The 15,488-nt window shown below is 34.4% G+C and overlaps 1 protein-coding gene across 2 annotated transcripts in view; it reads right to left on the bottom strand.

The window, feature by feature from the left end:
- LOC105299350 (cAMP-specific 3',5'-cyclic phosphodiesterase 4D) overlaps positions 1 to 15,488 on the bottom strand; it is a 774,866-nt gene that overhangs the window by 315,837 nt on the left and 443,541 nt on the right. The window lies entirely within an intron of this gene.

Here is a 15,488-nt window from a genome sequence, read left to right as displayed (position 1 = left end):
CACCGGTGACCTCAACTGTAAACCAAGGCAGAGTTCCACTTCTCTGGGATAAGATTAGAGAGGCTTGGAGTGCCGGAGAGTGAGGTTAACTCACTCTGAACTGGACAAAACTGACCATTAGTTAAACTTAGTGATCACCACTCTATCTGCCAAACTTTGTGACACTCCCACAGCCCAGTCTATCTCTTACGCATCCAAGGAGTCCAAAATATTCATGTAGTTTACATAAAAGCTCGTCAGTAAACATGACAATCATTTTCACAACACCATCCAGTACACCAAGGGTTCTTGAGAACACTGCAGGTTCCATATCAGCTTTGGGAATGAGTAACAGAAAACATTTTACAGTTTCACCTCTTTGTTATCTGACAGATGGGCTAAAAGAGTGGGTAAGTAAATGATAGCTCACTGAACAGCAGCAACCTCGGGAAGCCAAGAGTTCAAAAATAAACACATTCTCTTTGAATCAACTGGTAATATTTTAACACTTCACAAACTACACCTATTTGTTTCTGTATGTAATCCTCATTTCACAAGTACAAAATTTGCAGTCACCTTCTTGGTAATCTTTGAGGAGGACTGAAAGGAGGCCCATACCTATACCAGCCTGTTATTTTGGTGTATGAAATTCCACTATTATTATTTCTATACTATTTAATTTCCAGCTCTTAGGAAATGCAAACATTCTTGGTCAAGCTGACACAGAGCTGAACAACTTGGTGTTTAGTAGAATGGCTTCACCTGAGACAGAAGTCATCCAGTATAAGAGAACTGGGAATCTGGGTGAGGCGGGGGAGATGTCTCTGAAAGCTGGCAGGGTGGGGTGGATTAGTGTGGAGTGAAGTGGGTAGCAGACACTCCTGCGAGAGAGCAGGAGAAAAGATATTGCAAAGATTTACTTCTTTCACTTTCTATGCAATACAAAGCTTTCATTCTTTCCAGTAACATTTTAAATTTTATGAGTGAAGCAGCATCACTGGTTTATGAAAATGAAAGCTGCAGTTCATACATACAACTTTAGAAACAGAAAAATGCTACTTGTAGTGTTCCCATCTTCTCATCCAGGCTAAAGCTAGCAACAGGTATTCTGACTAATAGTTGTCTTTATGCCAACTTACATTTTTAGAAGAACGGTCTGTTAATTGGTATCTAATTGCTAAAATATAAGGGCATAATAATAATGGAGAATGAAGATACTATAGAACGTCTATCTTTCTCTAAAAGAAATGTACACTGAAAGAGATGCAAAATTGTCCTTTACATCATTGTCAAAACATTTCTTTCTTCTACCTCCCCGCGCCCCCACCCTGCTTCTTGAAAGCAATCTAGAACAGTCTAGCAAGATAAAAACAATGGAAGTCTAAATGTGAAATTGTGACCAGGAAAATTTGGTCCTTTTTCCTAATGTGAAACTGGATAAAGATAGAAGAAGTATCGGCCAATGTTAATGTTATTTTCTTCCTTAAATAATTACTTACTTACCTTCTCCTTCCCATTTCTTCTGTACTGTTATGCATAATCCCCCTTAGGTTACGAGGCCTCAGAAAGGTCATGGAAATAAGCTACTTATATTCTGAGATTAATCATGAGCAAATTTAAGCCTTGATTTCAAGTATAAATGTCAATATTGTTTTGAGAAACTGGCTAGTACTTTACAGACATGAGAATTTAGACAATTAATTTTTTTTTTTTTTTTTATTAAATAAGATGTCTCAGCAAAATGCCCACCTCCTGTTAGTAACTTAGGTTTTGTATTCTGCAGGGCTCTAAACAAGGTATCTTTGCCTCTTGAATATTTCTGAGATTTTGGATCCAAGATTCCAGATGTTACAAATGGCAAATTTGGGGTTTGATGTCTGATGATAGAAACTCAGAATTTCCTTTATAAGAGTTAGAGCTACTATGAATCAAATTGAAAATTCCACATTTAAAAGTGGGAGAATTTAAACATAATCCACATAAGGCATTTGCTTTCACACCAAGTCACTGTTTGACAGGTGGAGGAAGAAGGTTTGAGCTAAACTTCAGAGAAACAGTTACATTAACGAAGTTGCATTATGTTGAAACACATTGCCTCAGGAAACCAGAGTAGGCAGAGATATGGTTCAGGATAATGCTGTATTTTGAAATAGTTGCTGGCCGCAGACTCAAAGATAGTAGAAGTTAATGTAGAAGCAAAGAACTTCATTTACATTTCATTTTTATTTATCAGCTACCTCTGATAAGAGTTTCATTATAATAATCCTACTTGATCTGTTGCAAGAGAGCATACCAAAAAAAAATTTTATAACCAGACTTGAGCACTTCTGAAAGCTAGTATTCATTCAGTGTAAGTAATTGTGGTTTAAATAAGGCTTTTTATTGCACTAACATATCATAATCAACTATCACTTATACTCCAAATCGAAATGCTGTAAAATAATGCTATCATTTTCTGTGAATTGCTTTCAAATAGTCATTTCCAATCTTATATGTATCTACTTGATGTAGAGGTCAATTATTTCATTTCTGAAACAGAGGACTATTATCTTATAAGGTAAGGTATAACACAGTGGAATGCTAACAGAATTGATGACGCCCCCATAGTCTTAAGAGCATTAGGAAAGCATTCTCTGAGTTTTCAGCTGTTACAAATACAACTTTTAATCATATATGTCTCAGAACACAAATAGAAATAAAATGTAATTAAAAGGCTAAAATTATTAAGTCATAGTATAAAACAAATCATGTGAAGCATGATTAAATATAAGAATACAAGACAAATGAAAACTATAGATTGTGAATGAAAATACTTTGCTATGCACCTCAGATTTCCATCTAAATTAGAGTATTTTTAGGAATGTTTTAGCTATTTGGAATATAATTGAATCAAGCCAGTTCTATCCAATAAGGCATCAAGTTCCTTCTAAATACTTGGATAAATGGAGGTTAAAGGAAAAAATTCAAGGAGGAAGAAACGGAAGGAAAGGGAAATACATTTTATGTTTATTAAGTATCTACTAAGTAATTGATAAAGTCCTGGGAGATTTTTTCAAGTAGTCAACAAGAAATATTTCTAGAATCAAATTTTTAAAAGATTTGAAGTTAATATAGGCAAATCACTTGAAATAAAGAACTAAACATGATGTTTTTAAATGTGTGTAAAAATCTTCTGGGGTCAGTAATTGTCTATACATTTTTTGGTATACGAAGATTTTTAAAGTCAGAAAAATTATTTATTTTCAATATTGTATTCATTAATACAGACTGAAAAAAAAATCCTCTATAGCTATGGACTAGTGAGTGATAGGGTGGGTATAGAATTTCATTTTGAAAGCTACTTTCTCCGGAAGGCCCACCCTGCTTTCTCAGACCAGGAGATATCTCCACCACAGCACTCTGAACTTCCTCTTTGTCACTGACAGCACATGTGTAATTACTTTTTCAATGTCTGGCTTCCCTGGTAGACCTAAACATTATTAGCACATAGATCATATCTGTTTTCTCCCTGGATTCCCAGTGTCTAATAAATGGCCTGAAAAAAATAAGTCACAGTAATGTTTAATGAATGAGCAAACCGATAATCTCTACACTACTTGAAAATAAGATGCACCACCTACATCATATATTTTTTTATCTTCCTAAATAAAGGCAAAAATGACCCATTCACCATGGGTCATTTAGGCGCGGCTTACTTATTTTTCTTTCTTTAGATGCTCCCTCTGACAAAGCCATGATTGTCGCAATAAATTAATAATTGAATAACAACAACAGAAAAAAACACTGTCATTGTTATAACCAAATGAATTACAGGGATGTCCTAGAATAGTTTCTTGTTGTTGGTGGTGGTGGCTGTGCTATTGTTTTTTGTTTTGTTTTGTTTTTGTTTTTTTAATGAAATCCCATTGGGCAAATATTCATGGTAGCCTGGTAGAGGGGATTACAGCCATGGTTATGCCATAAACTTGCCATGTGACTTTGAACATTGTTGCCTGATTTTGCTCTGTTTCACTGTTTTATCCAAATGAGAACCACTGCAAAGAGTTTTTGAGTGCTATGAACAGGGTAATTTATATGAAAGCATTTTGAAAATGTCACACAAAATTTTAGGCGCTGCTACTAATAATGTTTGTGGGCTTTTTGGGGAACTAGGAAAACTATTTTTATACTGTTAGAAACATTTCCAGTGTTAAAAATTATCCTCTAAAATGAGTTACCTCATAAGCATGGTAAATAGGCATACGATTATACTGGTTTTAAAAAGGGTACCAATCTTCAGTTTTGATGGATAATCTTTTTCCTTTATTTGAAATCTTTTTTATGCTAAGTGTATAAGGATAGAATATCAAGCCGTCATGTTTTAAAAGTTAATCCTATAAAATCTTAATGTTTTATCTGCAGCATGAAAACCTTCTGTTGGTTCTGTTTAGTAGTACTAAAAAAAAGAATAAGTGGCAAGGAATTCTATTAAAATTAGCTGATGGAATTTTTATTGATTGTTCAAAATCCTGGGCTTCGCTTACTTAAAGAAAAAAGTTCCATTTATTTTTTGAAACTTATGAGATCCTGACGACAGGTTGTTTAAGTGGGAAAGCATTTGCAAAACTGATTCCAACTCATAGTGCTTTCATTGTTGATTATATACCAAATAAGGACAGAAATGGCCTCTTTCAGCTTTTTGGAACTATGTTAATAAACAGCAAAAACAGGAATGAAATTACCAGGCTAAGAAACAAAATTGTTCCCTTGGGAAAAAGAGAAAAAAAGGCCCTAAATACCAAGAATCTCTAAATAACAACAATCTTATGTGTTTAATTTTTCACTGTGAATTTTTTCCATGACAGTGTTCAATATCTCACTAAATCTGGATAGCCATCTATTGGAGCCAACACTCATAAACTTCTCCATTCCTGGGCACTTACTGCTGACCTGTCTGCACCCCAGGCCTCTTTTCTCACTCTGACACTCCCCTGCATTGACTGAGTCTGCGAAGCAAACATCACCATAAGGCCCTGGTACTTTCCTAATTCCTTATTTATTCTGATAGTATCAACCACTTACATACGTTATTTTATCCTCACAATAATGTTATTTTATCCTCACAATAATATATCTATGAACTTGGTCTTATTTTTATTTTGTTTTACAACTCAGGACTTGATGGCTTAGAAAGCTAAAATAACTTGTCCCTATGATCATATAGCCAATGAGTGGCAGATCTGAGGTGTAAACTGAGGTCTCTCTGATTACAAACCTATGCTCTTAACCAATATATATCTAGAATATAAGCAAGTGAAGGAATAAATGAGGACAGGTCCCTTTCTTTGGAATTAAGTCGTGGAGGAAGTTTTGGATTTTTATAGAAGGGATGAGTAACACATACAATAACTACATAATCTTACATAATCTTAAGCAACTCTCAGGTGGATATTATTATTGTCATGTTATAGATGAAAAATCTGAGGTTTGGAGAAGTTAAATAACTTGGCTGATAAACTACTAAATATGATAAATGATAAATGATGAAGCTGTGAGTCCAAGTCAGTTTTGCATATCTCAAATCTTATCTCCAATGTAGCTAGTTTACCCAAGCTCATTAAATTCCTAACTGTAGGGACAAGATTAGTCTGTTGACCTGGGGTGCTCCTGAGGCTGTCCATAGGGGCTAAGTGGCTCAACAGGATGAGTATAAATTAAGGTACCGTTTTCTAGCTATCCCTCGAAACTACCTATTATGGACACAATTAGGGCTATTGCTTTCACTGCTATCACAAATTTTACTTCTATTGGTTCAGAGGAGTTAAGTGACTTTCCTAAGTTTGGTAAGTGATAACGTGGCTTTGATTAAAACTCTGGCTTATCTCTAAATTTTAGAGAATAAGACATTTCTAAATTGGGGCCTTCTTCCTTTGAACTTATTGCCTTTAAATTATAGAAGTAAATTTGAGAAAGCACTTTTGTTTTTTTCATCGATCAGGTGATAACAAGTAAAATAATTGATTTGTAGCAAATTGTGACTTAATTAGACTTATTTTAGTTTGATATATAAGTTAAGGATGACACAAGGAATTGAATTTACATTTGAAAATAAAATGAATTACAGTCAAAGAAACAAAACATAAATGTGAATTTTTAAGTACTATCAGATACTAGATAATAAAATACTTGGGTCAGGATGTATTTTTCTAGATATACTGAGTGACCCTAACTAAATCACAACATTAAAAGATATGGACTAGTAAATCAGTTTCCATATGAAATTTTATTCAACAGCTAATCCATCCTTCCTTTCTTCCTTCCCCTATCCTCCCTCCCTCTGACCCTTCTTTTTCCCTTCTGCCCTCCTATCCATTCATAAATATATATTTGTCATCTACTGTGTGTCAGGTATTATGCTGGGTGCATATTGATGATCAATGGTAAACACAATCATGCCCCAATGGTGCTTAACGAAGCAAACTCAAGGCTTTTAAGAAATTGAACTAGGCTTATATTTTTAAAAATTATCAGGGCAGAAGGAAGAGAAAGAATATACGATATTTATAGGAATGGGCAATTACTTCGGTTCTTGTTTATGAAAAAAAAGTCTATAATTAAGAAGAAGATGATGTTTCAGATGGTTGACATTTAAAACAAATCAAATGATATATATTTGGTAAAGCACCTTTCAAAGCACCTGGCCCAAGGGAAACACCTCTCCTTCGATAGTTGATTCTTAATATGTTAAACTGGGAGGAACATGTGGGAGATACATTTATAAAGAAGTTCTTATTTTATGTCTAATGCTGAGTGTGGGTCTAAGGCAGCACTAAGCACTAGGTGGCTGAGGAGACAAAAAAAAGGGGCGGGGTGGTACCTGGACCCTCCTTACAGAGGCTTGCAACTGGGAAAAAATCTCAGATCATAAAAACATCTCTGTAACATATCCTGGTCAGTTTTTCTCCATAAAATGTATCAATAGTGCCCACAATATTAAAACTGACAAGTTGTTCCTTGGCATCTTTGTTTTACAAATAAAGAAAAAAATAAGCATGTCATAAAAAAGGCAATCAGCTCTGCAACAGTCCAGAATGAGTTGAATTATAGATGTCTAAAGCAGAGACTTGATGGGACATATAGCATTTGTTTCAGACAAAAAAAAAATAGAATATATTTTTTACCATATCAAAGATATTTTTTCACAACAGCATATGAAAATTTTGAAAAAGACATAAAAGTTGAAGGAATTGTACAGTGAACATCTGTGTATCTACCACTTAGATTCTGCCATTCTGCCAATAACATTTAAGAGATTATTTCTTAATAGGTGATTATCATATAGACTTGAATGTGGGACCTGTATTGTTGTAATAAGACTCATCTGAATAATTTTTATGGATTGTACATTATGTTGAACCTAAATTATAAGCCTCTAGGCTTTATTATTGAACCTATTTTAAAAGGTGGACTTTGTAGAGGAAAAGACTTTTTTTCTTTGTAACGTAAACATAATAAATTTGAATTCCTAAAGGTTATGAATTATCAAAATCAATATCCATTTAAGTGATAAAACTGTAAACCATGAAGTTTTATTCTAATGTAGTCATAGGTAATATGCCTTCTGAATTGTTTCATAGAGGGTAATTTTTAGTAAATGATGAGTTCAATCAGGTAGGTTAGGAATGGTAGAATGGGATTATTCCACAGTTACTGATATTTTACAAACTATCCTATAAAATCTATAAACCAGAAGACATTTCAATAAATGAGAACTTTTTAGTTCTGTGAGTTTTATTTTTTGTTTCCTTTTCTTATATTTTAAAATGAATATAAATAAATGTTAGGCCTAGTTTGTTATGGACAAAAAAGAGTCTCTACTTTTATAGTAAATGAAAAAAAAATCCTATCTACCACCAATGAATCTATTTTTCATCTGCTACTTCATGTCCCTATGAAAAGTCAGCTTATTACCTTCTCAGCAATTTGAGATGCACTTCAAGGTCAAATGACATCACAAGAGTCACAGAGGAAACCTAATTTTAGTCTCCATGAAACTGAAGAACTTATACAATTACTGAACACTTTCAGCTCATGTTTGGAGTTAGAAACTCGAAAATGAACAATCAAGGAAGAGCAGGTAGTGCAGAGTCATGCCCAACTAGCTGGGGCTCTTGGGTACTCCGAAGACAGCAGAGCATCTCAGATTCAGACAATGGACTCTTCAGGTACACGTAAGAATGTGTATTTCCAACTCGAGTACGACCTTTTTACAGCACATATAGCTATAGAAAGCATTGTAGCATTTTTAAGAAGATGATAGTTTTAATACTTTACGAAGTGCCTTATGAAGTAATATATTATACACACAAATATATATACACACACCATGTATAAATATATAAATTCTCTTCTATATATATGGTGTATGTATATATATGCACACACAGATACATACAATAGAGATACATACAATAGCCATGAGAAAGAAGGAAATCCTGTCCTTATAACAACGTGGATGGATGGGCCTTGAGGACATTATGTTGTCAGAATGAGAAAGACAAATACTGTATGATATTACATGTGAAATCTAAAAAGAGTCAAACTCATAAAAACAGAGAGTAAAATGGGGTTACCACGGGCTGGGGTTGGGGTTAAGATAGATGTTGTTTAAAAGTACAAACTTGCAACTAGAAGATAAATAAGTCCTGGAGATCGCATGCACCACATAGTGATTATAGACAACAATATTGTGTTATGAACATAAGACTTGCTAAGAGCCTGGATTATAATTATTCCATTCACAAGAAAGAAATGATAATAATGTGTCATGATAGAGATTTTAGCTAATGCTGGAATGGCAATCGTATTGCAATATATTAGTATATAAAATTAACATGTAGGTCACCTTAAGCTTTCACAATGTTATATAGCAACTATATTAAGATTAAAGTGTTATAAAATTGCTAATACTTAAAAATATTCATCAATTAAACTCAATTAGTTAAAATATACACCAAAATGTTGACAGTGTTATCTCTGGGTAGTAGGATCATAGGCATTTTAAAACATTTTTTTCTGTAATCTATCAATAAGGATTACTTTTTTAATGAGATTAAACTAAATATAGCTTACTAAAAAGTTGAGTAGTCAAATTTCTTTTTTTTTATCACCAGGAATTTTAAGTTTTTAGTTTGATTAGATTTTAACCAAAGCTCATGAACAAACTCTTTTGAATTTATATTAACTTACACTTTGTCTCATAAATAGTTTATATGTTGCTTACATGTTAAAGAGTCAGATTTGAGAAGTGCTGGGAACCCAGAGAGGAATACAATTCATTCGAAGCAGTGTGATGTGCTCTGCAGATATTTAACTAAAGAAGACATAGCAGTCTGTCCCCCAGGGGTAGAAGAGCCAGGGCCAGAAAAAAAGCAGAGAAAGAAGTCGAGCTCTTTATAGATTTAGAGACCCACTTTGTGCCAGTCTGCAAAGAAATTCTCTTCTATGAAGAGCTAGATGTTTGCACAGTGCCCCCTTGTGAAGAGAGGTTTTCACAACTGTACCTTCACAATAAGAAAGAGCTGAGAGCTTCAACTAGCTAGCCATAAGGGGTATTTGCTTAGCCTTCATCTTCTGATGACTGACTTCCAAACATTAGAGAAGATGCATATGTAGGTATGGGTGACGTGCAGTCTTGGAATCCTACTTCTCTGTTATTAAATGTGTACAGAAATATTCCGCATGGTTGTTTCTTAATGATAATGCTTTAAAAAGAACATCCCAAAACAGGAAATCAATATCTATATTTGTCCCCACTACTTCAGAAACTTGCTCTCTTGGTCTGATGAACACAGTCTCTTCGTTCAATTAAAAAAAATGAAAGTTAGAGAATACAATAAATTTTTTTAATTGTCCATTTTAAAAATAGGGAATCAATTATTTATGCAAATATGCCTTGGAGGTATTGTGGACTTGGTTTCAGACCACTGTAATAAAGTAAGTATTATAATAAGAGCTAGTCATAATATTTTTGCAGGTCGAATATCTTGCCTTCAATTTGTAAAAGATGCAAATTGATGTCTGTGAAGCACAATAAAGCAAAGCACAATAAAAGTAGGTATGCCTGTAAAATGTTAGTATGGTTATGAGTGCCATTTGGAAATGTATTAGTCACCTAAAACTTTTGCATCATGCCCACTGATAAAAATATTACCATTTTAGTCATGAGAACTGGGGTATTTTTATGTGCTTGAATTAGCTCTTCAGTTAGAATAAAAATCTTATTTAAGTAAATGATTCCACTGATTTGCAATTATCTGGATGAGTCTTGCAAAGGGGGAATTACTCCAGAATGTGAAACAATATATGAAAGAAGAGTTGTGCTTTATCTGATATTGACTCAAAACGAGAGAATGATTTGTTTTCACATTCAGTTAAAAGACTGATTGGAAATGAGCACAGTCTTCACTTTGCCTGTTGCTGGCTAACTGTGTCATACAAAACATGCATCTGAATCCTGAGCCAGACAAGTGGGAAGTATGGATGAGCACAAACCATTATTAAAAAGCAATGGTACCAAAGGATGGCTTGGGGTGGCCCTCCATAATCTCCACCAGTTTTTCCAAAATGACCCCCCAAAAAACATATAAGGAACATAAAAACAGTGTGCTTCCTATGTAAATGCAGATTCAAGAAAAGTTTCCAAGACCCATTCCTTCCAATCAAATTGTCATCACTGTTCAAGCTACTACTACCTGGATATTCTGCTATTACCTCTACTAAAAGCTCAGACTGTTCATTGATGAGCATCATTGTGTCCATGTGGAAAAGAGAACATAGGCAGAGAAGGAAGGAATAAGTATGTGTAGAAACCTACCCATATTCAGATCTTGTGCAAAGGGCTTTCAAATAGGTTTCTAAAAGACTAATGCCTCCCAGTCATATCAGCATCCCTGACATTTTCCCCTGATTTCTAAGATATTATATCCACCCCTTTGAACACTGACATTTGGATGTCTAATAGTCTTAGGTTGGATCCCTTCCAGGTAGACCCTGCAAAGTGTTTGTATGGATACTTCATTTGGAGAAGAGGCAGGGAGATGACTGTAGGAAGCTGGGGGATAGGAAAGTGGGACAGGAAGGGAGAAAAGTCAGTAAAGTGTACATTAATAAGTAGGTGACCACTGTGAGCAAATGGAAGTCTGTCTTCTTGGGGACCCTTTGAGGGACCATATGTACATGCCTCGGGATTGTCCCACTGAAACATTGGGAACACGGGGTGAGTGAAAGTATACCCTGGTCTCTCAATGTTTCAGAGTTGTCCCTGGGAGTGAACTCACAAGCCCTTTTAGGTCACCCTCACATAGTCTAGCAAGCTCCTTTTTCCTGGAAAACCCCTCATGCACCTGCGATGAGAAGCTGACTGAGCACACAGGAACCACCCACTACAATTACCGATGAACTCCGGGGCGTGTCAAGGGGAATGGGGTGGTGCTTGCAGTGTTTGCCACAAATAGGCCTCTAAAACTTAAGATGCCCAGTCTGAATTTTTGGTTCATGTCCGTATCACCTACTACTAAACTTACTCTTCCATTGTCTTTCCTCAACTTGGCAAATAAAAACACAAGTTTTTAATTTTTTCAGGCCAAAACCCTTAAATCATCTTTGACTAATTTCTTTTCTTCTTACTCTGTGTGAAAATCCATCATCAAATACTGTCCACTATGTTTTCAAATTGTAGCGAGAATCTAGCCACTTCTCACCACCTCCGCTGGTACATCCAGGTAACCACTGCCTCTTGCCCAGACTATTGCAGTGACAGTCATTTTTCCTGTTTCCACCCTTGCTCCAAGTTCATTTTTCACAGAATATTCAGAGTGATCCTTTGAAAATGTATGTCACTTCTTGCTCAAGACAGCCTACTCGTTTCCTACTTCACTTGGGATATAAATTCATACTCCTTGCAATGGCTTTTCTATCTCCCTGACCCCTTTTCCTTCTCCTCTCCCCCTAGCTTACTTGGTTCCACCCACACTGGTCTTCTTTCTGTTCCTTGAACACAATGCGCCTGCTCTTGCCTCAGGACCTTTATAATTTCTATTTCTCCCTCCAGAAATGCCCTTCCTTCAGATATTTGCAGGATCTTTTCATTTTGCTACAATCCAAATGTCAGTTTAATACAGGGGTCTGCCTATTCTGACTATTTGATCTAAAATAGCACTGCCATACTTTATTTCTTTATTCTGCATTATTTTTCTTCAGAAAACTTATCACCATGACATACTATATATTTTCTATATTTGTGTATTTTACGTTGTCTATCTTCCCACACCACACACACACACAATAAAAAAAAAGAAGAAATTTTTTTAGAACAGAGAGACTGCTTTGTTCACTGCTATTTACTAGCAACTAGAATAGGTCCTATTAGTGATAAGAATTTAATATGCATTTGCTAAGTAGATGAATTCATGGGTCTAACATCCATAAGAGATAAATATTCATACTTATTAATCAACTGTTTACTAAACACTGTGATTGGTATTGTCCAATAACAAGTATAAGCAGCTGCTGCTCTTCAGAAGCATGTTATGTCCAATACACGAGGAGGCAAGATATATCCAATGCACGGTAAAATCACTGGAGCTCAGAGGAGATTATTATGAACAGTGATAGTAAGAAAAAGGAAGAAAAAAGGTTTAGACGGGACTGTGAAAAACTTTGAATGTTATGTTAGGATGCAGACCTTTGTTCCATTTAGAAGTGATAAGTCATCAAAAGTTTCTGAACAGTGGAGTAAAATCGTAAAAGTGAAATTTTAGAACAATAAATATTTGATTCTATTCCAAAGGATTTGAGCAGGGAAAATAAGAGCCAGAGAGACAGATGTCATGCATTTTTTCCCTTCGTATCCTCTTTTCTCTCAAGACATTGGCATATATAACCAACATGTTTTAAAAACAAAAAACTGCACATATTTAATTCACACAATCCGATGATTTTGGACATATGTATGTATACACCTGTGAAACCATCACGATAATCAAGGTAATAGATATATACATCACCTTCCAAAGTTTTGTTGTGCCTTTTTCTTTTGCTTGTTTGTGTGTGTGTGGTAAGAACACTTAACATGAGATCCACTCTCTTAAAAAAGTTTTAAGGGCACAATACAGTATTGATAACTATAAGCACTATAATGTATAGCAGATCTCTAGAAGTTATTAACCTTTTCAACATAGATTTTAGACAATTGTGTCATTCTGTGTTTTTTATGTTCAGTTAGGAAACTTTTTGTCCTTATTATGAATGTTAACTAACATGCTTTAGCTGAAAAAAGTTCTGTCTATAGGTTCTCTAGAATTGAAAGTGAGCCTATTTCAGACATGAAAAGCTCAAATCCATTCTCCTTCAGGTTATTTGAGAACTAATAAAGAAAGCAGTGAAAAAAGATAAGGTTGGACATGAATGTGCTACGGGTTATCTGGTAGGATATAGGAATGAGTAAGTGGGAATAAACGTGTCAAAGGCATCTGTAGTGATTGACAAGGATTCTTCTTTAATTTGTTTCTTATTTAGACATAATGCATATTGCAGTCTCTCTTTCTCTGAAAGAGTTTTGTGAAGAAAAAGACTGCTATGTGCTCAGTGTCTAATGGGCTGTGAACTTCACTGGGCCTGTATCCCTCGTACTTCCCAGCATAGTAGGAGCTAAAAAAATGTATACAAAATGAATCCTTGAAATTTCTTAGAAAACAGACTCCAGGGAATTTATTTTGCTCTAAATTCTTTTTTTTTTTTTCTTATAATGAATATTTAATTTTGCTTTGTTCCAGAAAGGCTTCCTTAGTTCCTTTGGTGATTAGTTTAGATAAGTCAAGGCATTGATTTCCCTACCTAACCAGTGGATAACAGTTAATTCATAAATGTTCAAAGCTTTATTTACACCATGATATGTTGAGCGTATTTCATATACATAACACAGTAACTATCAGAGTATAAGCTCGTAAACTTATCCGACCTATCTTTGTAAACAATTCCAAGTGGCTGATTGATTTTGTTAGTTTATGTTAAAAGCCAACTTGATTCAAGTGTTAAAAATAAAGAGAAAATTGTATAGAGAATATTAAATCATAAGGGTTGTTTGATGGCATTCGCTAGTCTATTTCATCTGTCACTCAGTCCATCAAATTATTTGCCAGGTAAACATGTGGACACAGTTCTCAATCTTCTAGATACTAAGGATTAAAGCTCTGAGGAAATTTTAAAAAGCCATGGTGAATTAAGAAAAAAATATTCTGTATAGCCCAAACTTCGTGCCTTTGCTCATGCTATGCCCACTCTTTTAGATATCTTTTTATTCCAATATTAACTATAGTCACCATGCTACCACCAGATACCATTTTACTGCCAAGTGTCCATCCCACAGGCCTATAAAGGTGACTCTACTGATGTGTCTACCTAACAAGCAATAATTCATTTAAATGAATTTTATGATGAATAAAATAATATACTTTCTTTATAACTTGCTGCCTTTTATCAGCACTGACCTAAAAATTATACCAAAAAGAAAAAAAAAAGTGTTGTGAGAATGCTGACATAGTTTTCTGTTTGAGTAATTTATTTTTTATGACTGTATAAATAATAAATATTTATGCTTTACTGTAAGAATTTTCCATATCATTTTATGTTATTTGAAAACATTTCTAATGATTAATAAGATTCTATTTTCTAAGTCATATCAAAATTTATTTAAACATTAGTTAAGTGGAAGATTCAGAATATATGTAGGTTTTCAATATTATAAGTATTTTTGTGGCTAATATCTTTGAATGCAAATCTTTTTAATATCTTGAATTACTTTCCTAATCTAAATACCTATAAGTAAAATTACTAGACTGAAGGGTATAAATATTTTTTAAAGCTTGTGAAAAGAAAAATCTACCATATAAATCCATAATGTTGGCCACATTTTATGAAAAGGCCAAAATCAGACATTAAAAAAAAAAAAAAGATATATGGCTATTATAGCAACACAGAGTTGGTCAACCATTTCAAGTTCTTGTGGCCAGTGAAGTTACTGGAGTTGCAGGACAACATTTCTGACAAATTATGCACATTGAGGTCACTTGCTCTACTTGAGGCGATTTTTCATAATTGTAATGTTCTGTTTATAAAACATCTTTGACTTAAAAATATCCTTTTGTGCCCTCTAGTGTTTAATTTCATCAAAACTTTTGAGCTGTTTATTTCTGACTTCTATCTCAACTGCAATTGAACGCCATGTCATTCCTATTTATACCAAGCATTTGTCTATATCAGAAGGTAGCCAACATACATATGATTCTAAAATTTTTAATGTTTATTTAATTTTTTTCTTTCAAAGGGAGCTAGAGCAGAGTCTGGAAAACTACCACAGGGCAAATCCCATCCACCATCTGTTTTTGTAAATAAAGTTTTATTGGAACATGACATGCTCATTCATTACATATTGTCTATGGATGGTTGCATTTGCTCTATAATGGCAGAGT

Source organism: Pteropus vampyrus, unplaced genomic scaffold (genome assembly GCF_000151845.1).
Source record: "Pteropus vampyrus isolate Shadow unplaced genomic scaffold, Pvam_2.0 Scaffold181, whole genome shotgun sequence".
Lineage (NCBI taxonomy): Eukaryota > Metazoa > Chordata > Mammalia > Chiroptera > Pteropodidae > Pteropus > Pteropus vampyrus.
The sequence above is the reverse complement of the archived record's forward strand: the minus strand, read 5'-3'. Positions and strand labels throughout refer to the sequence as shown.